Source organism: Mustela nivalis, assembly GCF_964662115.1.
Source record: "Mustela nivalis genome assembly, chromosome: 14".
In the NCBI taxonomy this organism is placed as follows: Eukaryota; Metazoa; Chordata; class Mammalia; order Carnivora; family Mustelidae; genus Mustela; species Mustela nivalis.
The window spans coordinates 19,973,006-19,995,202 of NC_139033.1; the positions used below are offsets into that span (position 1 = coordinate 19,973,006).

Consider the following 22,197-nt stretch of genomic DNA (forward strand, 5'->3'; position numbering starts at 1 on the left):
CAGGCTCCCAGACAGAACCTCCTTCCCGAGGTCACAAGGCATCTGCTCTCAAAATGGCAGGAAACAGCAGCGATTTGTCAGGGAAGACTTGCGGGGGCAGCGTGTGGCCCTCACGGGGACACGGTCCCGAGTGCCCAGAGCCCCGTGAGGCTGACGGGCGTGGACCAGCGGCTGCAGCTCCCGGGAAGGTGCTGAAGGTCCCGCGCCCCAGAGGGAAGCACCGCACGCCCTCCCCCGGGATTGCGGAACCTGAAGCAGTTTCTGCTGGGAATACCGGCATCCGGTCTCAAACGAGGGACAGAGAACTAACCCAGCTTACGTGACACGCACGTGTGGAAGCCTGTCTGGGCTGCCCGGGGCTTCGGTCCCTCCCCCCACACACACCCCTTCTGAGTCACATACTAAGTCCGTGGAACAGGATGAGGGAGTCGTTTTGTAGCTAAATCAGCTGCGTGCTTCCAAGGGCCCGTCAGTGCGCAGGGGTTGAAAGATCTGGGTAATCTGCCGGACCCCGGGACTTCTGGAAACCGTTTTTCCAGAACATACATGTAGAACACACATGTTCCACAGAACATGCCAGAACGTACCTGTAGAAATAGAAGTACTAGTCACCGCTCACTTTACAAGTGTTCTCAGTCAACTTCTTGCTCACTCGGGAGGCCACACTGTCACTTCCAAGCACCTTGAACACATCCCCACTCCCAACACAAACACAACAGTCCGTAAGCGCAGCTGGTTTTAAGAGGACGGATGGCTCAATAGAAAAATGAGCAAAAGCCACAAAGTTTACAGGAAAGGAAAAAATAGCCTTTCCACATATGAAGAGCTATGCAGCCTCATTCATGACCAAAGAGCGCTCTCTGGTCCCCACGAGGCAGCATGTGGGAACGGGTGAGGAAGTCTGATCTCTCTGTTGTCAAGCTGTGGGGTCTGTCACACCCGTTCCCTCCTCACGGACCGTCAGTGGGTCCAGCTGTTCTGGCAGGAGCCGAGGGTGTGAACCCCGGGGACCTTACCTAGGCCACGCGCTCAGGAAAAGGGTAACCTAGAAAAAACTCCATCTGCTGGTGTGGGAAGACCATGAGATTTCTGGGCCGGCTCTGGGTGTAGAATGAGAGCATGGACCTCAGCGTCTGCCGTCACAGTCGTTTGGGGCTGGGATTTCGGTCTGTGAAACTCCAAGTGCAGATACGATCGCGCACGGAAGGTGGTTTCGGGTTGGCACTGTCCCCACGGCCCGTGTTAGAGCCGCACACCCTCCGTCCACAGCTGCGGTTCTCAACCTGACACACGCGGCGTTTGGCGGGGCTGCGGCCACTGTTTGCGCGGGTGACTGACAGCCGTGGGCGGAGAGCATGGGGGCTGCTGACCCTGGGATGCACAGGACGTCCCCAGAACCCAGGGTGGGAAGCAGCCCAGGTGTCCACGGTGCCACGGCTCTCGCGGGACCAGCTCTCGCGTCCAGCCTTGTGGGATTCCCACAGTCGGAGCCTCAGTGACGATGAAATGACAAAGCAAAATTATGAAACACACAGGGTTACAACCCTCAGAGCAAGAAGTGGCAGGCACCCGAGGGGTAAGGGAGGGCCCTAGGGTCTTTAGATAATGGAGCTTCCAAACACACACAAAGATGTGGAAGAAGGGGTTAGAGACATCCCGGAGAAAAGAGACCAGGTGAAGCGAAACAGGAAACAGCGGCCCCGGGCCCACCTCCCCCTGGACCTATCTCTCCTGGTCCCCAAGTCTCCCGGGCCCACATCCCCGGGGACCCATGTTCCCCTGGGCCCTGGGTCTCCCTGTTTCGTGTTCGCCTGGACCCCACCTCCCATGGGTTTGTGCCCACACTGGGTGGACTCCTAGCTGTCCGTGCCTGGGTCTCTGTGCCTGCGTCCCCCTGGCCGCCGGGGCCCGCCCTGCCCGCCCAGCACAGACCAAAGATGCTTGAGGCTCAGCGTCTGCAGGGGCACCTCTCACTAGGGCAGAGAGGCGGGGGTCAGAGGCCCCCAGAGCTCCCCAGTCCTGCGAGGGGCCTCCCTGGCTGACCCACTCTGCCTTCCTCTCCTGGTCACTCGGGACGGGTGCTCCTGGGGTGGCTTCCTGGGGAAGCCTGGGGAGGCTTCTGCGCCCCTTCCTCCGGTCTGCCCGAGGAACTGAGCTCAGACATCTGGGGAGTGTGAGGCTGGGTGTGTGGAGCCCGCAGTTCCCAGAACTTTAAAGAGCCAGAAAGATGCAAGGAACAGTGTCTAGAAGAGAAGGTCATCAGTGGCTTCATGCGTGCGTGCGACTCAAAGCCTCTGATGCATCAGGCTCTTACATTCTGGAATGGAACCTCCTGCTTCTTGTAGGGAGAAAAGGGACTTAGAACCACTATCTTGGGCTGCTTGACTGAGTTTTTCTTTCTTTCTTTTTTTAAAAAGATTTTATTTGCTAGAGAGAGACAGAGAGAGTGAGCGCAAGCAGAAGGTGCGAGGGAGAAGCAGGCTCCATCCCAGGACCCGAGATCAAAGGCAGACACTGCACCGACCACGCTCCCCAGACGTCCCTCGACTGGGTCTTGCAGAGAAATTACTGCTCTTTTATGACATGGTCTCTGAACCTCACAGTGCCCACTTCTGCCCTGGCGATCACCTGCCTCCCCCACGTAATCTGTCCAAACTGGGACGCTCAGAAGGCACAGGGTGCTGTGAATGACAGCGGGGCCAGAGTCAACTGCGAGGGATGTCACCCCGCCCCAGAAGGGCAGAAGTGGGGTCCCGCAGGGGGCCTGAGTGGGGGCCGGCACCCGCTGGCCTTCACGCCCCCATGGTCCATCTCCCAACTACTCCGGGGATGGCTGGTGTGACGGCTCTCAGAGTCCCTAAGCACCTCTCTTAGCCATGCCTACAGAAACCAGGACCAGAAGAGCAGGGTGGGGTGGGGGAGGGGGAGGAAGCCTGGCCGGGGGGCACTAGGAGCCGGGGCGGGGTGTCTGCGGACAGGGACAGCCGCTCCAGTGACCGTCGAGGGCCTGCTGGGTCTAGGATTGCCATGAATCCTTTGTCACGGGTGGGCACGGACCCTCGGGGGCAGGTTCGGGGGCTCACTTTGCAGACTGCAAACCGCGTATCCCGGGGCGGGGTGCGGCTGCACTGCGGGGTCAAGGAGCCGGGGAGCTTGCTGGTCCCCCACACCCCTTCCCTTCTGATTCCTGCTGGTTCACCCAGGATGCAACAGGCCCTGCTAACCTGTCTGCCTCCCTCCGTTTGTCTGGGGTGGTGTTTGGCTGGGCTGGGAGCTCCTTGGGTGAAGTGGGAGCCCACAGCGCCGGCAGGCAGAGCCACACCACCCCAAAGCACCACCGGGATGCGAGAGAGAGCTCCGTTCTCTGTGTCCCGGCACTCTGCCACGGCCGGCCGTCCCCTCGTGCAGCTGCGAGCCCTCCCCTCAGGCAGGGGTGTGCCTGCCGCTCGCGGCTCCTTGGCAGGCAGACACCTCTGGGTTCCTCCGGACCTAGAGAGCCCAACCGTCCCCGAGGCTCCTCCTGGTGTTCCTCGAGGTGACGGGAACCTGACTCCTTCTCATTTGAGAAGACAATGCTTCTGAGACCGGAGAGCGTTCCCCTGGCATTCCGTGTGTGTTGTCGGACGGGGAAGACGACCCCTACCTCCTCGCTTTGAAGTCCACGTGTATTTCCGAACGCGCATAACAGGGCTCCGAGCTAGCGCATCTGGGGCCACGGGGCAGTGGGGGCTGGGCTCTGGGTGAGGCCCAGATGGCGGGCGCTGCTGGGGTGCTCGGTGGCCATCCTCGGGAGGTGCTTGGCCAGGGGCGCTCCTCCACACCCTAACCCTCACCCTGATGCTGGTCTGTGATGTCACACGAGGAAGCAGCACCCGCGACCTTCCGCCCACGTCCGCACACACACTCCCAACGCTGACTTCGGAACCGAACGCCATTTGTTCACTGTGCGCAGCTCACAGATTCCCGAGGGATGAGGTCTGAGTTGCCCTCTTAGGGCATTTTGTATGACCAGACACACAAGGTCGGGAGTTGGATGAAGAGGACCCGTCTGTCCAGGAATTCCCCGGAGCGGCGTCCGCCTGTGGGAAGGAACGCCGCATCTGGGCGCAGAAGGGAGTGAGTGCACGCTTGTCCCGGACCTCCTTGCCATCAGCACAGAGCCAGCAGCAGCTCCACGCCGGCCGGTGGCCCTGATCTTGCGAACTTCTGAACCCCTCCAGGCGGACGCCCGTGTCTGATGTTCTGGGGAATTCTCGACTCATGTGGGTGGGCGCAGTGTCCACCGCTGAACGCCTCTGGTCTGAGCCTCCGTCCTCTCCCGCTGGAGAGCCTCATCCTCTCCCGGCCGGTCTCCCTACTTGCCCTGCACCCAGCACGGCAGCCAGGGAGGCTCGCGAGGCCTGGCAGTCAGCCTCCGACCACACCTCCCTGCTGTCTGCTCCCCGGACGGAGGTCTGGCCCGTGCGGTGTCCCCCCACCCCCGACGTCCTCCGGCTCCTCGCCTCCCTTGAGATCCGCCTCCGTCCCTCAGCTCTCGCCACACCGCACACCCCGGCCTTCCCCGGCTCCGACCTGCCGAGGGCTTCCCCCTGCTCCCAGGCGAGCAGGCAGTGTGCTCGCTTGCTTTAGCCACTGGCCGTTTTCTTTCTGGGGCTGCTGGGACAGGGGCTCCACGAGGGAACGGCTGCCATCAAACACACCAACACGGTCCCCGGAGTGTGGCGGATGGTCAGGCAGTCCTCGTCGAAGGGACAAGCTAGGGACGCATGGGCCTCAGATGTTACCGGCCCATGTGCCCCACGCGTCGCATGGCCCCCGATGGGTGGCAAGGCCGGCATGAGTGTAGCTGGGGTGGGGCCTGGCCCGTGGCCCAGCACATAGGAGGTTTCTGGTGGACCTGGTCCGGGGGCCCAAGAACACAGCCCCTGTGATTTCCCCTGAAAAAATGGCCGGAGCCTGCGACCTGAAGCAGAGGCCCAGGAAGACCGAGTCAGGCTCTGCAGGCCAGGACGGCGCCCGTGGCTCTGCTCCCGATCGCTCTGCCGTCCTCACGCCAAGCGTCCCCACTGCTCTGACGTGCCATGGCTCCGACGTGCCGTGGCCCACCCTGGCTGCGGACCCCTTGTGGGTGGGGGAGGACCAGGGCAGCCGTGACCCCGTCGGGACACAGCCGCCAGCCCCGGTGATCTGCCTGCCCCTCCAGAGCCGGCGGTCTGGGCAGTCGGTGCCTGGGACATGTCCTCCTCATTAACTAACGTCTGCCTCTCGGGGGTGACTCAGCACGTCCGGGCTGGGCTCACCCTCCTGGGGGCGACTCAATGTCACGCAAGTAGAGCAGAGACAACGCTGGATACAAGCTGTTCCTCAGGGAGTGAAGTGCTCAGACCATCCCGCTGAGCGCCAGGACCCCCGTGGCCCGGGCCGCAGCCTCCGGGAGGGCACTTCCTCTGTGAGTCTCCTCGCTGAGGGGACGCTCTGCTTGGTGACAGCCACGCCCCCGTGTGGGACAGCGTGTTGGTGGCAGGGCTGAGCTCCCGCGCCAGAGCCGTGCAAGCCCACAGAAGCCACAGATCCCACGCCATGAACGGCAGCAGCGGCCTCGTAAGCACGGGGACACCCGTGTGAATGTGCAGGACGGTCTGGCCGTCCTCAGCCCGTGCCGACGCACGACGTGTGTTCTTGGTGCCCTGCCCTGTTTCTGGGCCTTCTGGCTAGGATCGGGGCGGCACCTGCTATCAGCAGGGTGGACGTCCAGGGGAGACGGTACCCCGGATGGAGGGCTGAAGCCGGAGGCGGACGGGACCGCATGCGTCCAGCGAGGCACAGTAGCGGAGGCCCAGCTACGTAGTTTCTGAGGACAGGCCTTCCGCCGGCTCCCACCCTGTCGGACCCTTGCATGGGGCCTAGTGACCGGCCATGAGGAAGCCAGGACAGGGAGCCACATGTGGCTTCCCGACCGCCGGACATCGGACGGGCCAGAAGCCCCAGCTCTCGCAGCTGAGGGATGGAGCACAGACAGGCTGTCCACGCCGGGCCAGACTGACGTCCGTGCCATGTGCAGCGGTCATGTGCCCCACAGAACCTGCGATCCCCACGCCGGGGCCGGGAGGGCCGGGGGCTCTCGGAGCTGCCACGAGCGCCGCACATTCACCGTCCTGCCCAGCTGTGCCTGGGTCCCCATCTCTGGCTGGGCCGCGGCGCGGGGAGCGGCAGCTGGGGAAGGACACCTGTCTGCGAGCCTGGAGGGGGCTCCGCTAACAGGTGGGCACCAGGAGGCCAGGGCGGTGTCTGTTTTGCGTCACCGCCTGTCCCCCGTGCCTAGAACACCACCGGCACTTGGCAGGTGCTCACGAGCAGTGTCTGAGTTCTGGGGGAAGGAGCAGAGGCCGAGGGGGAGCCGGAGCAGGGGACGTGCGTCTGAGCAGGCCCGCGGGGTTTCGTGCCTGCGGCCGCGCGAACACAGCAAGGACCCCCGGTCATCGAGGGCTCGGGGAACTCCGGGGTACTCACAGTTCTGAGCTGAGGTCACTCAGAGTGTCTGCGGGTGCTTGCGGGGCCGCTGTGTACACGGCGGCCACCGTCCCCGTGTCCTGCCAGACCCCATGGCCCAGGGACGTGGCACCATCTGTGGCATCGCACCGACAGCTGGAGGCGGGGGCTGGCCATCACGCTCGGTCCGGGACGCCCACCGTCAGCGGTGCCAGGCTGAGACCTGGCTCCAAGCGGGCTCCTTTGGGCCACGGCACGAGGGAAGACGCGAGAAAGCCAGACACCCACGCCGAGCTGCCGGGGCGTCCGCACCGTGGGGAGGACACGGGGCGTCCTGGCGAGGAGGACGCTCTGAGCTGTGTGGGCTCCACGTCACAGCCCCAGGGCCACACCGCAGATGCTGGAGGCCATTAATGCGGCGACCGCAGGCTCTGCTGCTCCCGCCTCCGTCTGGTTCGGGGATCTTGGCAGAGCCAGCTCCCTCCCTGCTCCTCCCGCCGGCCACCGTGGCCAGTGGCCAGCAGCGTCTGTCCATGGAGCGTCTGTCTGGCTCTCCCCTGCTGGGTCTTCTCCAGGCACAGGCTCCGCTCTGTGGTGGAGATGCTTAGTCTCCAAGCGGGCCCGTGTCCACGAGACAGACCCGTGGACCCGGCCCTGGGACAACAGGGGAACGTGGTCCCAACAGAACGCGTGTGGCCCACCCACAGGCCGGCGGCGGCTGCTGCGGGTTCCCGTCTCCGAACAAGCAGGACAAGAGGGGCGGAGAAGACCAGCCGCAGTTAGAAACAAGCCGAAAGTCAGTAATTTCAGGTAAAACATGGCTCTTCAGAGATTTTCAGTCTTAAAAATGAGTGCTCACTAGGGTCATTCCTGTAATTCTGGTTCTGCTGAAAGACTTTACTTGAGAGAGTCAGAGGGAGCACACGCGGGGGCAGCGGCAGAGGAGAAGCGGGCGTCCTGCTGAGCAAGGAGCCCTTCGTGGGGCCGATCCCGGGACCCCCGGACCATGACTGGAGTCAAAGGTAGACGCTTCAACATCGGAGCCCCCCAGGCGCCCCTGATTTTTTAAACTCACATGCGTTCAATTATTTTCTTTTGAAATGGGTTTATTCTGTGCCAAAGCAACACAAGCTCCAAGAGGAACTGAAAACGTGCTGATTATACCCATTTTTAGCCATGTTGTTGATAGAAGAACTGATGATTATTTCTGAGTTATGACTTACGGGAACCACATATAATCTCCAAACCTGTTAGACCTGGAATTTGGTAACTAAAGCAAGGCGCGTGCAGCAGAGTGTGCTTACGTGTGCACAAGACCGCGGTGCGTGGAGCGAGGGTCACCGCACTCAGACTCTCCCTGCACAGACCCCGGGGGCCTGTCCCGGTCTGCCCCGCGCACGCCTGCAGCCCAGTCTCGCCGCCGCCACGCCCGCGGCCCCCGACACCTGCCCCCTCCTGCCGCCTCCGTAACCCCAGCGAACACCAGCCCCACCCCGTCCTCTGGTCAAACTCAGGAGTGGTGGGGGCACCTGGTCGGCTCAGCTCGGGGCGCCTGTGACTCTCCGTCTCGGGGGGGTGAGTTGAGCCCCCCCTTGCTTACATCAAGAAGTTAATAAACTTAAAAAACCCAGAACCCCAGGAGCGGCCTCTGGACGGACAGGCTGCGGCCCTCCCGGACAGGCTCGTCGGCTCTTCGATCGGCACTGGGCACCGGGCGCTCACCTGGGCTGTTCCTCATCCTGGGCACGGCTCGCGGCGGGGGGGACCACACTCTGTGCGACTCGCCCAGGCTGCGGGGCCTCTGGTTATCTCCAGGGTTTGGACACGCCTGCTACGGACGTTCCCGTAAGCGTTTCTTCCCCTCTGGGTTAAGTGCCAGGGGAGCCAACGTTTCCACTTGGACTTGGGTGGAAGCTCACGGTCTTCGCGTCTGACGGTTCCAGCCTGTTTGTTAAGAAGACCACCTCTTCTTCATTGACGCGTTCTGAGTCCCCTCCAGTCCCAGTCGGAGGGGCACCTGGGAGGCTCAGTTGCTGAAGCGGCTCTTGGTTTCGGCTCAGGTGGCGAGACCGAGCCCACGGAGGCTGCCCTGGACCCCTCTCTGCCCCTCCCACGTCCCGCTCTCGCTCGCTCGAAAACCAGTCGATCTTAGAAAGAAAAAAATAGACAACCCCTTCCCCCAAATCCAGCCGGCCCAGCTGTGCGTCTCCTCATGGGTCTTCTGTTCCGTCCCCTGGGGTGCGCCGGCGTCTGCCGCCGGCACGTGTGGCTCGTCTCCGGACCCGCGCTCGAGCCTCTACCCTTCATTCTTTCCAAGACGGCCTTTACTGACCCGAGTCCTTCACCTCTCCACGTGCGTTCCAGAACACGCGTCTCTTTATTTACAAAAATCACCTCACTGAGGACTTTGGAGGACCTGTATGGACCTCAAGCCTGCTTTCAACCTGGTCAGACTCGACCCGTCGGAGCTCCTGTGCACACACGGAGCGCGGCCGTGTCTCCAAGCCTTGAGTCTCAGCCTCTCGAGTGTCCCTTTCTGCCCTGGCCTTCGTGTCTGCCTCTTGTCTGCTTTATCAAACACAAAATACAGCCGCTTCAGCTTCCCTTCGGCGGGTGTGTGTGTGACACGTCCACCCCTTCCGTGGCTGCCTGCTCCTGTTGTCACACTGAAGGGCTGTTCTTGCAGACAAATGCACCTGGGTCCTGTTTTCCACCCGGTCTGCCAATCTCTGCCTTTTAACTGGTATTTGCTTTCTTTGCACCATTTATGCTTTAAAAAAAAAATCACTTGTCTTTTTTTTTTTTTTTTTAATTAAGAAACTCTACACCCAGGACAGCTGGGTGGCTCAGTGGGTTGAGCGGCTGCCTTTGGCTCGGGTCATGATCCCAGCGTCCTGGGATCGAGTCCCACATCGGGCTCTCTGCTTGGTGAGGAGCCTGCTTCTCCGTCTGTCTCTGCTGCCGCTCTGTCTGCCTGTGCTTGCGCGCGTGCTCTCTCTCTCTCTAACAAATAAATAAATAAAATCTTTAAAAAAAAAAAAAAAAGAAGCTCTCCACCCAACATGGGGCTTGAACTCACGACCCTGAGACCGAGTCATCAGCTCCACTGACTGAGCCAGCCAGGGCACTTGCACCATGTAGCCTTCATGAAATAAGGGTTCGCTTGTTCATTTAAGGTGGGCAGAGGGAGAGCAGGAGGGAGAGAAGCAGAGCCCCACCCAGCGTGCAGCCTGGCGCGGGGCTGAGGTCATGGCCTGAGCCTGAAGCAGAGGGGGAGGCTTCACGGGCGGAGCCCCCAGGTGCCCCTGTGCATGGGCCTCGCACGTGAGCTGGAACTCTCCATAGACCCGTCGCGGTGTTTCTGAGTGTTTCGGCGGCTGGTTCGGACCCTGCGCTATGTGCACACGACTTGTCCGCTCCACAGCTGGCGCGGAGCACGGTCCCCGACTGTCCCCTACATGCCCGCACCACACCCGGCGGACAGCTGTCCGCGGTCAGTCCTCGAGGGGCTTTAGAAGCACATGGGCAGCCGTCCGGTTTTCTCTCCTGCCATCGGACATCGCTTCGGAAGCCCCAGGTGAGCAGCAGAGCCGCCGCGTTCGCCCGCGCTCACACCCCACCTTCTCTCAGCCTCTGCCTCTCTCAAGAACTTGCAGTCAGCGTGTGCTGGAGGGGACGGGTCTGCTGGCAACAATTCTCTTAGTCCGGGTATCCCGAGAATGTCTTGACTTCACCTCATTCCTGAAGGTGTTTTTGCTGAATGTGAGATTCTGGGCTGATACGAATCGTCCTAAACTGAGCCCTTAAATCTGGTCTCACTTCCTCTGGCCTCATGGCTTCCGATGAGAAATTTCCTGCCGTTTGAACTGTTTCCCTCCAGGTAAGGCACGTTTTATCTCTACCTGCTTTCCAGATTTTTAGTTTCCTGGTTTTTAGACAATTGACTATGGTGTGTCTTGGTGTGGACTTGCTGGTTTGTACCGTTTAGTACTCATTCAGCTTCTCGAACCTGTAGACTTGTGTCTTTTGCTAATTTTTAAGTCGTTATTTCCCCAAGAACTTTCCGCCCCGCTGACCTTCCCCTCCCGGACTCGGACGACGCGGACGCTGGCTCTTGTTACGGCCGGAGGCTCCGTCTCTGAGCCGCCATCCGCGTTACCTGCCTCTGTCCTCCCCGCCCTTCAGGCGGCCGGCTCGCCGTCCAGACGCCTTCTCACTGGTGCTTGAATGTATCCACTGCGTCTTTTTGTCATTTATTGTATTCTTCAGTTCTAAAGTTTCCCGTTTCTTCTTCATACCTGCTCTTCCTTCACTGAGACGCTCTGTCTTTGCTAAAGCTCAGTTTTCTTGTCAAGCATGTTTGTCGTTGCTCGTTGACGTGTTTTTACGATGGCAGCTTACTTAATTCTAACGTGTCTGTCGTCTTGATGTCGGTGTCTCATGCTTGTCCTCTGCTGGGTTTGAACCGTCTTGGCTCTTGGTATGAGGACTGATTTTCCAAAGAAACCTGGAGATTTGGGGCGTGATGTTATGGGACTCTGGATCTTACTTAAAACTTCTGTTGTAGCCTCTCAGAACAGAATGAACACATCTGGCAAGCTCCTAAGATCATACAACTAAATACCCTCTCTTTCTAGGGAAAATGCTCTTAGCCATCAGGGACGGGCCCTTCCCACGTGAGCTGCATCTCGCAGGAAGTGCCGGTCCCCGAGGAGAGGCCGGCAGCGTCCGGGGTGAGATCAGCGCCTTGTGACCAGCGCTTCTGTGAGCGGCGCCGCAGTCCTGGGCGAAGCGGTGCGCAGGGACGGGTCCTACGGCCGACGCTGAGAGTGGACGCGTGACACGAGTGAACAGAGGCTGATGAGTCTGTAGAGACGCAGAAATAAGAGAGAGATGCAGAGAAGAGGGAAAGCCCTTTGCCATCCCCGGGGACGGGCATCTGCCGGGCACCGGCCACCCAGTTGTCATGAGGGTGGATGTGGCTTTACGATGGGTGCCTTTTGGGTTCACTCTGAGTCCAGTCACACAACGTGGCATGGCCCCACTGACATCGTGGCCTCAAGCACGACACGGTGTGCAGCGGCTGACACTGCCACAGCCATCGGGCTCTGCCCCGAGTGACGCAGAGACCCACGTCCCGGTGTCCAGAGAACCCGGGGCTGACGTGCTCGCACAGAAGCATGAGCAGAGGCCATTCTGAGGAGAACTCCTTGGCTTCTGCGTGGAGTCAGGGACGTGGGAATCAAAACGTGGAGGAATGTCCTAGAATCAGGGTTCAAAGAGCTTGAGACAACCGACCGATGAAGTTGTAGACACGATTAATTTTATCCGAAATAGCGACAGAAGACGGTTTGTGACCGCTGGGGAGATCTGCAATTGGACGCAATACAGCCATGCCTGTTAATTTTCTTCAGTGTCACATGCATGCGGTCCCAGAGGGAAGGCCCTTGTTTTGGGGACGCATAGTAACTGTTTAGGGATAAGATGCCTCGATTCCCGGGGGCTGCTTCCAAGGTGGGTCGTTATTTCACGTGAACGTGAATTCGCAGATGGCCGGGTCTTCACCGAGCGACTCCTTCAACTTCTGGTGTGTTTGAGACTTTTCCCTTAAAAACGCTGGAAAATAACAGCAACAAACCCCGAAACAAAACTCTATGCCAGCACACGGACTCTCCTGCCGCGACGCCGTGGTGCTGTCCACGCCCTGACCACCTGCGTGGCCCCTGGGCTGTCCTCCTCCCCGGTCGCTCAGTGTGATGGCACCGGCCGCCGAGGCCTTGGCTAGGGCCTGGGCACCCTGGACGCTCTGACGTATGCGGGGCTGCTGGGTCGTGTGTCCGTCACAGTGACCACACGGGGCCTGACCACACCGGACAGAGGAGTCTTTGTAAAACACGTCGACACTGATGTGCCCGTTACTGACTCACGGATGCGGCCTGCTTGGCCCCCGTCCGTCCGCGGGTGTCCTCATGGACGTGCGCTTCTAAAACGACTGCAGCAGATTTGGGTTTTATTCTGTGAGTTCAGGGCTCCCACTTTCTCAGTCCCCAAACACCACTAAGATGCGGGCGTTGGAAGGCAAACAGAGCCGCAGGGGCCGCACCCAGCAGCGCTAACAGCTGCATCAAAGTGCAGCGAGAGACCTAGGTCGGACGCCAAGAAACCCTGAGCCAGTCGTGGAGGCTGAGAAACACGGAGACGCCACGGCAAGGAAAACTCACACGCTATCCCTCTCCGCCGGTTTTTACAGGAGCTGAAGCTTCCACCTTCCCAGCCGGAGGGTGAATCCTGGCTCGCAGCCAACGCTGACGAAAGGCCTGGCCAGATCCGACACCGTAGCTCACGGCTGACCTGCCCCCGCTCAAGAGCCAGAGCAGGCACTCGGGGGCCGGGAAGAGGGGGGACATCTGAGTGTGCAAAGCTACTGGGACCACTGTGTGCTGCGCCCAACAGGACTCTGGGCACCTCGGCGGGAAAGCCTGAGGACTGAGTCGGGGCAGGGGAGGGTGTCCTGGTGCCCCTGGTGTGCGTCTGGGGCCCACCGCCCACAGCCCTCAGGGTCTCAGGGTCCAGGTAGCAAACCGAGGGTTGAATGAGATCATCTCTAGCTCTCTTCCAGATGGAAGGTCTGTAAGTGCCAGGTGAGAGTGGCCAGGGAGGGAGGGGTGGGAATCCGGAGAGCAGCAGGGACGTGCTGCGAAGTAGCGGCCGAGACTGGACGGGGAGGCCCAGGCTGGTGTGGGAGAGCCCGCGGAGCTGCGGAGGGACAGCCTGGGGGCAGGTGAACGACCCCCGGGGGGCGGGTGAGGGACTGGGGTCCCTGCAGCTGGAGCTAGGAGGGAGGCGGTGACACCGTCCCCCTGCGTCGGTGAGCACCTAGACCCCTGCACAGCCTTCCGTCCGGAATCTTGGGGCGAAGCTCAAAGAATCAGCAGCTCACAGGTCTGCTCCGTGAGGGTCCCATGAAGGGCGAGGCAGGCCCCGGGGGACTCACAGGACAAAGGACAGGCCTGGGGGACAGCGGACACAGGCTCTCTGGGGTCCCCAGGTCATCAGTTTGCCGCTATCCCACTCCTCAGTTAGAACTCGGGGGGCCCCCTTGGCCGTCCCCCGCTGGCCTCCCAGAGCAGCCGCAGGAGCTCCTGGGGGACGGGCACCCGAAGCTGCCGGGCTCAGGGGCTCGTCCCTGGGTTCTGTCCCCAGAGTTCACCCTCCTTCATCGAAGCTCCGAGGACGTCCGTGTGTTTACGGCGTCACCTGCTGAGACTCTAAGTGAGACGTTTCAGGGAAAAGATCCTCCCGTTTCCTCCCAGTGGGGTGTGGGGGGCAGGCACGTGTCTTACCTCAGGTCGGTGTCCCCGCGTGGTGGCTCATCCCAGGGGCCCCTTCGCAAATGGTGCCGTCCGTCGGACCTCGGCCAGTGCGCTCAAGTCCCTGAAAGGACACGTCAAATCTCCCTTTTAGTTTTTTATTTAAGAGATGGATTTTATTTGAGAGACAGAGAGAAAAGAGAGCACGTGTGAGCCAGAGCCAGGAGGGGCCATGGCCGGGAGAAGCCCAAGCAGACTCCCCACGGAGCACAGAGCCCGCCTGATCCCAGGACCCTGAGATCACGACCTGAGCTGAAACCAGAAGCTGGACACTTCATCAGCTGAGCCTCCTGGGGGACCCTCCAATCCCCTTTAAGGCGTGGCTTCTTGACCTTGGTAGAGCCATGAACTTGTCAGAGAATCCAACCAACCCAGTCCATCTGCTTGTGTAGAATTTCTGTCGCCGCACACATCATCTTGGCTCGGGCTGGGGTCTCCCTGGGCCCCATGGAATCCACCGCTGGTCACAAGGACCACAGCTTCCCAGTTCGAGAGCCTCTATTTCTGGGGGAACGTTTTGCATTTATCTCATTTACCAACTTAATCATATCATGATGGCAAACCACGCGGTCACTCTCATCTACCAAAGGCAGAGTCCCCAGTGTAGCATTTGGACAAAGGAAAACACAAGAATTTTCCAGAATTTGCTCCTGTCTCCTGTCTTCTCCTGGCCTCCCATTTGCAGACCGGACAGCTGCTCAGGAGCCCACGCTACAAAGTGTGAGAAGTGCGACCTGCAGGCCCTAGCACGAGGCCCTCGTCCCCCGCCCCTGACCACGACCGTCCGGTGTCAGGGAAGGAGGGTTCTTTCCGGAGGCCAATCCCCCGCGCTGGCATCCTCTGGAAGACCTCCCGAATCACTCTGTCATTCTGCGTTTCTCACCTCCTCCTGGACACGTCACATTCCGTGTGCCAGACCTGCCTCCTTCTCTTGCCCCAAGGGCCAGCTGCCCTCTGCTGTGAGAGGAGCCCACAGTCGCTGTGACATGGGCCGCGCGCTCACCCTGCTTCAGCCCCAGGTGCCCCGCCTGGACCAGCCACAGACCTGGATGTCGTTTGTCGTCTCTCGGGATGTCAGTCCCTTAGGGGCGGCCTGGCCCCTCGCCCACGGTGCCGTCAGAGTCGGCAAAGCTCAGCACACACATCCTCGTATGCACGGAGAGACCCCCCTCCACCGGCCCGTGCGCCCTCTGTTTAAGACCATTCATTCCAGGACACTTGTAACTGCTGAATCTGCCTCAAGGCACAGGTCAGAGGGTCATAATTAGTGTGCTTTATGCAAATGGACCGTCAAGCCCACCTTCCCTCTGAAGTAGCGGTTTACATCGGTACTTTTGCTCACGGAGCCCGGAGAGGAGAGACCCCTCCGCCACCACCGTCCACGTTCGCGCGGAGCAGCGGGCCGCGGGGTGGGTAATGGAGTCGCCCGTCCACTTCCTGCTGGTTTCTGGGCCACGGTTTGGAGGAAATGCAGTCCCGGAGGGCATGGTTAACATTCCTGGGAGCTTGTCTTTCCGCCAGCATTTCCCAAATCCGTCCCGAGCGTCCCCGTCGGGCCGGTCTCTCGGAGGCAGGTCTGGACCACCGGTGTCACGGGACCCCAGGGCACAGGACGGGCACGCCCTCAGGGGGCTTGTTCCTGCCCCAGTGATTTCTAACCTGGCTATGGTGATACACATGACCCACTTCTAAAAAAGCTCTTTGATCCTAAATCATCCTTAAGGTGGGGAAGTCTGAGAGCTGTGTTCCAGAGCTGTGGAGCCTCCCGCCGGGCCCAGGACGCGGACCCCGGAGCAGCCGTCTTCCCGGCGCAGCTCCTGAAACAGCAGGGACTTGGTTTGAAGTTCTCGTGGGTTCCAGGAGTTCCCCTGTCCTGACCCTCTGGCCCTCAGTATCCCCAGCTCCCGACAAACAGGTGGGCCGTGATCCGACTAGCTACTAGGCTTCTCCACCCTCGTTCTCTGCTGAGTGAGGGGCCCCAGGCCAGTCCTCAGGGGGCCTGAGACCTCCGTTGTGTCCCCATAAAGACCAGCAGACACCAATGCTGGGCTCCTGTCCCCACGCCGGGGAGAGCAGACACAGAACAGGAAGCGAGCACGTATCCCAGATAATCAAATTTTACTTCTCAATCGGGACAACTCTTATTTGGTCATTTCTTTTTCAAATCAATTTTTAGAACAAGTGATTAATCATTCCCATACCTCTGAACCAGCATGGAACGCACATTAATTTAACTTTCGGTGAAAGCGGCACACACACCGTGAAGTTGCCACCCAGTGGCTGTGCAGTAGGGGAGGGGCCCTACGCTGGCCTGGTTTCGCCGTGACCCTCACTTCGTCACAGAGGGCAGCGCACCCCCCAGGTGTCCAGAGCTGCCCACTGGCTGCGGGAATAAGGCTTCGAGTCAAGTCTGAGACAGCTGCTTCTGCGCGGCCTCGGGATCCAGACACTCCCTCCGCCGGCTGGAGGACAGGCTGTGGGACGCGTGGGGACACTGCTGCAGCCCTCGGCGGCCTGAGCGGCACGGCCCGCCATCCCGAGCCCGCAGACCTCCAGCCTCCTCTCCAGGGGGCTCCCCCTTCCTTGTCTTCAACTCTGGGCAGTGACATCTGTGACGAAGGACTAGGAAGAACAGCAGGTGACAGAGTAGCCCAGACCTATGACCGACCGTCTGTGCCCAGTTTCTCTCTCTGGGGACGACGCACACAGAAACCTCTGGGACCGAAGTCGTCAGCAGGCGGACAGCACACAGGTGCGGCGGCGGAATTTGAGGTGATTTTCACTTTGTTATGCTCTTTGATCCTGCTTCGTCACCGCCCCCCCAACAGAGGATCCAAGAACTCGAGTAGCCGGGAAAAGGACTAAATCCAGTCTGATTCTAGGGGGGAAGTCTCATCTTCGAGTGTTTTCATATGAGGAGACGGAAGTCTCCTGAAATGTACCACGATACAATGGCCCTTCGTGGGGGGCTGTCCTGGCACCGACCCCGGAGATGTGCTCTGTGCGCCGTGTCGGCCGCACCAGAAGCCGCCGGTCTCCACGGTCGCGGAGCCCCTGCGAATCCCAGGCAAGACCACTGCTTTCCACGGCGGGCAGCTCTCGGACCAGCCGTGCGGGGAGACGTCTTTGTAGACCACCCAACGGCTTAGTCTTTGAAAACGGAGGGTGAGCAACACTGTAACAGGCTGCTTTGAAAATAACAATGTTTGAAATTCTAGGGGATGATCTCTCCCGGTCACTCAAATGTTCTTCCCCCTTTTGTAACTACATGATTATATTCAAGAAATTTACTTCTGAAATGGAATATAAAAAATCACGGGTCACTTTGAAGTCTTCCATGCAAATATCTGGAAACCTAGAGGAAATGGCCGACTTCCTCCGGAAATACCAACGATCAGAACTGATCCCACGAGAGTCAGAGACAGAGAAGGTGGTAAAGGAGCTACCCCACAGAAAGTACCAGACCCGGATGAGTTTCTGGGAAACCTACCCGACTTCTTGGAAGACCAGACAGTCCCCACGTGCTGCGAGGTACTGCAGAGCACTGAAAAGGAAGGAAGGCTCCTGAGTCCCTCTCACGAAGCAGGTAAACCCTGATACTTCAACCAAACGCAGTTAATACAAAGGAAGAAAACTCAAGTCCAGTATCACTCATGACTACGGGAGTAAAAAATCTGAACAAATATTACTAAACAGGAAGAACCTGATGTTCTTTAAAAAATACTAGAAAAATTGGAATTTGTTCCAGGAATGCAAGACAGGTTCAATAGTAGGAAGTCTACTAACGTCATGTGCCATAAAAATAAACCCAAGGAGTAAACAATCTTCTGACCATCCCACAGATGCCAAGAAGCATCTGACAGACTGTTCAGAAACTGGGGACATTTCACTGGCACAACAGACCACTACGTTAAGCCTAAAAGCCACTCTCTTGGCTAATGAAGAGCTGCGACATGCCTTCCCACCCAGATAAGGAGCAAGGGGGGCAGGCACTCTCCGATGTTATTCGACGTTACCCCCAGGGTATTAACTGACAGAATTGGGCAAGAAAACCCATTAGAGGCATGGAGTGGGCACAGACAGTAAAACCGTCTCTACCTGGAGGTGAGATGGCAGTGTAACTAGAAAATCACAGGAACCAGTGGTAAGACATGTACTGACTGACAGAACTGAGTGAGGTAGCAGGCCACAACAGCTTCCTTTACACAAACAAGAAATCAAGAATATGGTGATTGCAAGAGAAGACTAAATCCGCAGGAGCCTGTGTCACAAGGAAAGTGGGCACTTTCTACAAGGAAGGGTTTTAGAATACCCCGGAATCAGAAAAGCAGAACCAAACCGGGGAAAGCCACCCCGTGGTCTTGGATAGCACGACGCAGCATTTTCCACGAGAGATTCCTCCACTCAGGTTAACGTACATGTTTCATTCAATCCCAGCAAAATCAGAGCAAGCTGTTTCATGGGGTTAACATGTAGGACTCGGATCAGATGTGCGAGCGCGTCAGAAGCATTGTTCCAGTGGAGGGACAAAGGACCAAAACCCATAGATAAGTGGGAAAAACCGTGAAAAGGCGATTTGCAAAAATAGATAAAATAGATAAAAACGGCCCTCGGATGTGTGGAGAGACCATTCCAGCACACTCATGGCCAGAGAAGAACAGACGAAGACACCCAGACATCACTTCCCGTCCACGTGGCTTGAGAAGTTTAAAAATCTCTACGTGCGAGTGGGCAGCCAAGAGGACCGCGTGAAGCCGGGGGGGGGGGGGGCGCTGCTGACCTGGGAGCCAGGGGTCACACGTGCCCTCCGCACCCCTGAGCACCCGTCACTCCTGCGCTCGCGGCAGAACGTGGCCACGGCGGGTCCCCAGGGAGAGTCCAGGACGGCGGGTCCAGACGGCGGGTCCATAGCCCCACAGAGCGGGGCGCCATCACCAGGCGCGGGGCAGGGGTGCGTTCCTGGCAGTCGCACAGCTGAGTGCGAGCTGTACAGGAACAGCCGGGGAGCCACTCGTAGGGGACACGAGTCCACACCACGTGCATCTGGTGGTCCAGCAGAACCCTGGAGGGATGAGCGCGAAACTAAAGGGCAGGAGGGACGCGAGGGGAGGGTGGGGGGACCCAGTGGAGTCCCCGGGGGCTGGGGGAGGGGCCGGACTCCGTGGGGAGTGTGAGGGGCCCACCTGGGCCGAGGCCCCCATACGTTAGGGTCAAGGTGAGGGTGAGGGGCAGGGCAGTTAGGGCTGGGCCCCAAGGGCTGCCCCAGGCCAGCAAACCCTTGCAGGCCCAGAGCCACCGCTACCCACCCTTGGACATCTGGAGGGGCAGGGAAAGCTGCAGGCCGGGACAGGCTGTGGCACCGAGTGTGCTGTGGGGTCCCGAGGAGGCACCCGGAATGCAGACAGACGAGGGAAGAGAGCCAGGGCTGGGCCAGGGCTCTAAAGCTGGTCCACACTCCCCCTGGGCCACCGTCACATCAGCTAGGACATGAGAGGACTGGGTGAGGGAACTCTGAGCTGATTTTACAGCTTTTCTGTAAGTCTAAAATAGTTCAAATAAAAAGTTCTTTATTTTTAGTCTAACTCTTTCTGCTTCATCCTTGGGGCACTGGAATGAACTGTACCTTGAGTCTGAATTTGACAAGTTTTACTGAAAGCATCACAATCTTCCCCAAATATTACCACTGGATTTTCTTACCGGCAAAACCTACCAGAATGTTCCACGCACTTCTAGGATGGCCTATCAAAATCCCAACAGTGTTTTTTTCCAGAAATAGGAAAAAACCTATCCTAAAATTCATATGGAGCATCAGGGACTCTGACTTGCAACAATAATCTTGAAGAGAGCCACGAGGTTGGGGTCTCCCAGTTCCCAATCCCTAAACACAATACAACGCTGCAGGAATATGACTGTGATCCCTGCACGCCCATGGTGGAATGTAATGTAATAGGACGTCCAGAAATAAACCCGTACACCTAAGGTCAGTTGATTAGTTGATTGATTCTAAAGGATTTTTAATTATTTGAGAGAGTGAGTGTGAGAACAGAGTTGGGGGAGGAGGGGCAGGGGGAGAAGCAGACTCCCCGCTGAGCAGGGAGCCTGCTGTGGAACTTGACCCCAGGACCCTGGGATCACGTCCCAAGCTGAAGGCAGACGCTTCACCGACAGAGCCACCCAGGCTCCCCTTTGGTCAGTTGATTTTAGACACGAGTGCCAAGACCAGTCAATGTGAAAGAAGCAGTGTGCCAGCACATGGCATTGGGAAAGCAGTCCACCCACATGCAAGGATGAATTCAAACCCTACCTCACACCATATACAACCCAAAGTAGATCGATAATCTAAGTTCAAGAACTAAAACAAAAATTTTAGAAAAACAATGTCGAGTCTTCAGAACTTTGGACTTGGCAATGGCTTCTTAAATACGACTCAGAAGCTCAGCCAGCAGACAGAAAAACTACCACGACCTCTGTGCATTGAAGGCACCGTCGGCCACATGGAAAGACAGCCCATGGAATAGGAGGACATGTTTCCACGTCGGATACCCAGTAAGGACTTACTATTAAGAGTGTGTAGGAGCTCCTACAACTCAAAAACAAGAAAACAACCAGTGGGAAAAAATGGGCAAAGGACTTGAACAGGCATTGCTCCAGAGAAGATAGTCACGCAGCCGATAGACACCAGAAAAGTCGCCCAACAGTGCCAGCGATTGGGGAGATGCACATCTCAGTTGCACGAGATCCCACTTCCCACCGACGGGGGTGACTGGGACAGACAGTCACCAGCATTGGCGAGGATGCGGTCACTCGAGCACTTGGTGTGCTGGTTGTGGCCACGCGGAAAACAGCCTGGCGGGTCCTCAAAAATGAAACACAACTACATGACGAAGCGATTCCACCGCTAAGTAAATGCCCCATGCCCGAGTACTGGGCTCCAGCAGGTCTCTGCACCCAAGGCAGCCGACGGTGGGAGAGGCCGCCGGCAGACAGATGGATAAGGAAAGTGCTATATTCATACAGTCTTACGCTTTTTCCTTGAGGTTAGGAGAGAAAATGAAAAAAATGTTTATGGAGTGTTTTAGATTAAACCACATATTTTTACCAAAAAGAGAAGGAAAGAGAAGAAAATGCAGTACATACGTGCAACGGGATATTTTTCGCCACAAAAAGCAGTGCTGATCTGCGCAAGGACACAGATGGACCTTGGGCACGTCATGCTCAGCGAAGGACGCCAGACACAAAAGGGACGAGTCTTGTGTGGAACAGACGAAGCTTCGGAGACAGAAGTAGCTGGGAGTCACTGCGGGCTGCGGGAAGGGGGGATTCTGCTTAGTGGGCACAGGGTTCTGTTCGGGGTGACGGGAACATGCTGGAGAGGACGGTGGCCGACGCGCGGCCCAGTGAGGTTGCTTGGGCCGCCCACAGTCACGTCGGAAGCGGCTGGAATGGCAGATTCTGTGTTTCAGATGGTGGACGGCTCTGGCTCTGGCTGGCCAGCTGAGCCCATCTGTGAAGCGGGCCTCACACACCGCTCACCGGTCACCGGTCACCGACGTGACTCAGGACTCGTGAGGCTCAAGCCAGCGCGGCCTGACGCAGCCCAATCAGAGCAGACAGCAAGCCCGGGACGGCGCTGGACGTGGACAGGCACAGTCACGGCCTTCTCTCACCTCCCAGCCCCGAGACCTGAGGCCCAGCCGCTCCTGCACGACCGCCGGAAGGTGGCCAGGTTGGTGCAGCCACATGCCGGGGTGCGGGGCAGCTGTTCCGTGACAGCAGGAGGGAAGACAGGCTGCCCCGCTCTGCCCTTGACCTGCCGCGTCCTGCACTGCGCCCGGCTGCCCGCCTCCCCAGCATCCCGCTGCGGGTCGCTTCCATGGCCTGCGTCCTGTGGGCGTGTGGTCTTAGCCCCCACCTGCCCTTGTGGCCACTGCCCCTCCCCGGCCTCGGAGGACCCAGCGTGTGCCACCCCTCCCCCACCACTGCCACGCCCCCTCGTCCAGCCGGCCGGTGCCCGGCTCCGGTCCCGATTTCGTTTCCTTCACAGACACCTCCATTTCCACCAGACACGTGGATGTTTGCGAAGCACCCGGCCCGGCCAGTGCCAGGCTCTGAGAAACCGGACTGTGCGTCCTCCGGGATCCCAGCCGCGCAGCTCGACCTCAGGGCCACGGCCTCGTTGCTGCCGACCAGGCTGGGGGCCGTTTCTGGTGGCCCGGCGGCCAGAGGCGCACCTGCGCTACTGTGGGACGGCCCACCCCGCCAGCCAGGCCCAGCGCCCTGAGCTCAGCACCTGCAGGGAGGTGCCTCCGACTTCTTCTGGGCGTTTCTCCGCCTCAGA

General features: G+C 59.0%; 1 protein-coding gene across 2 annotated transcripts in view; it reads right to left on the bottom strand.

The window, feature by feature from the left end:
- The window catches only part of KCNG2 (potassium voltage-gated channel modifier subfamily G member 2), a 46,725-nt gene that overhangs the window by 10,124 nt on the left and 14,404 nt on the right, over window positions 1–22,197 (bottom strand). The window contains exon 2 of one of the 2 annotated variants that reach the window (XM_082699997.1): window positions 13,833–13,923. The gene's annotated coding sequence lies outside the window, so the exon portion shown is untranslated. Of the gene's footprint in view, window positions 1–402; window positions 588–13,832; window positions 13,924–22,197 lie in introns of those variants that run through there. The other variant, XM_082699998.1, reaches the window with a different exon arrangement.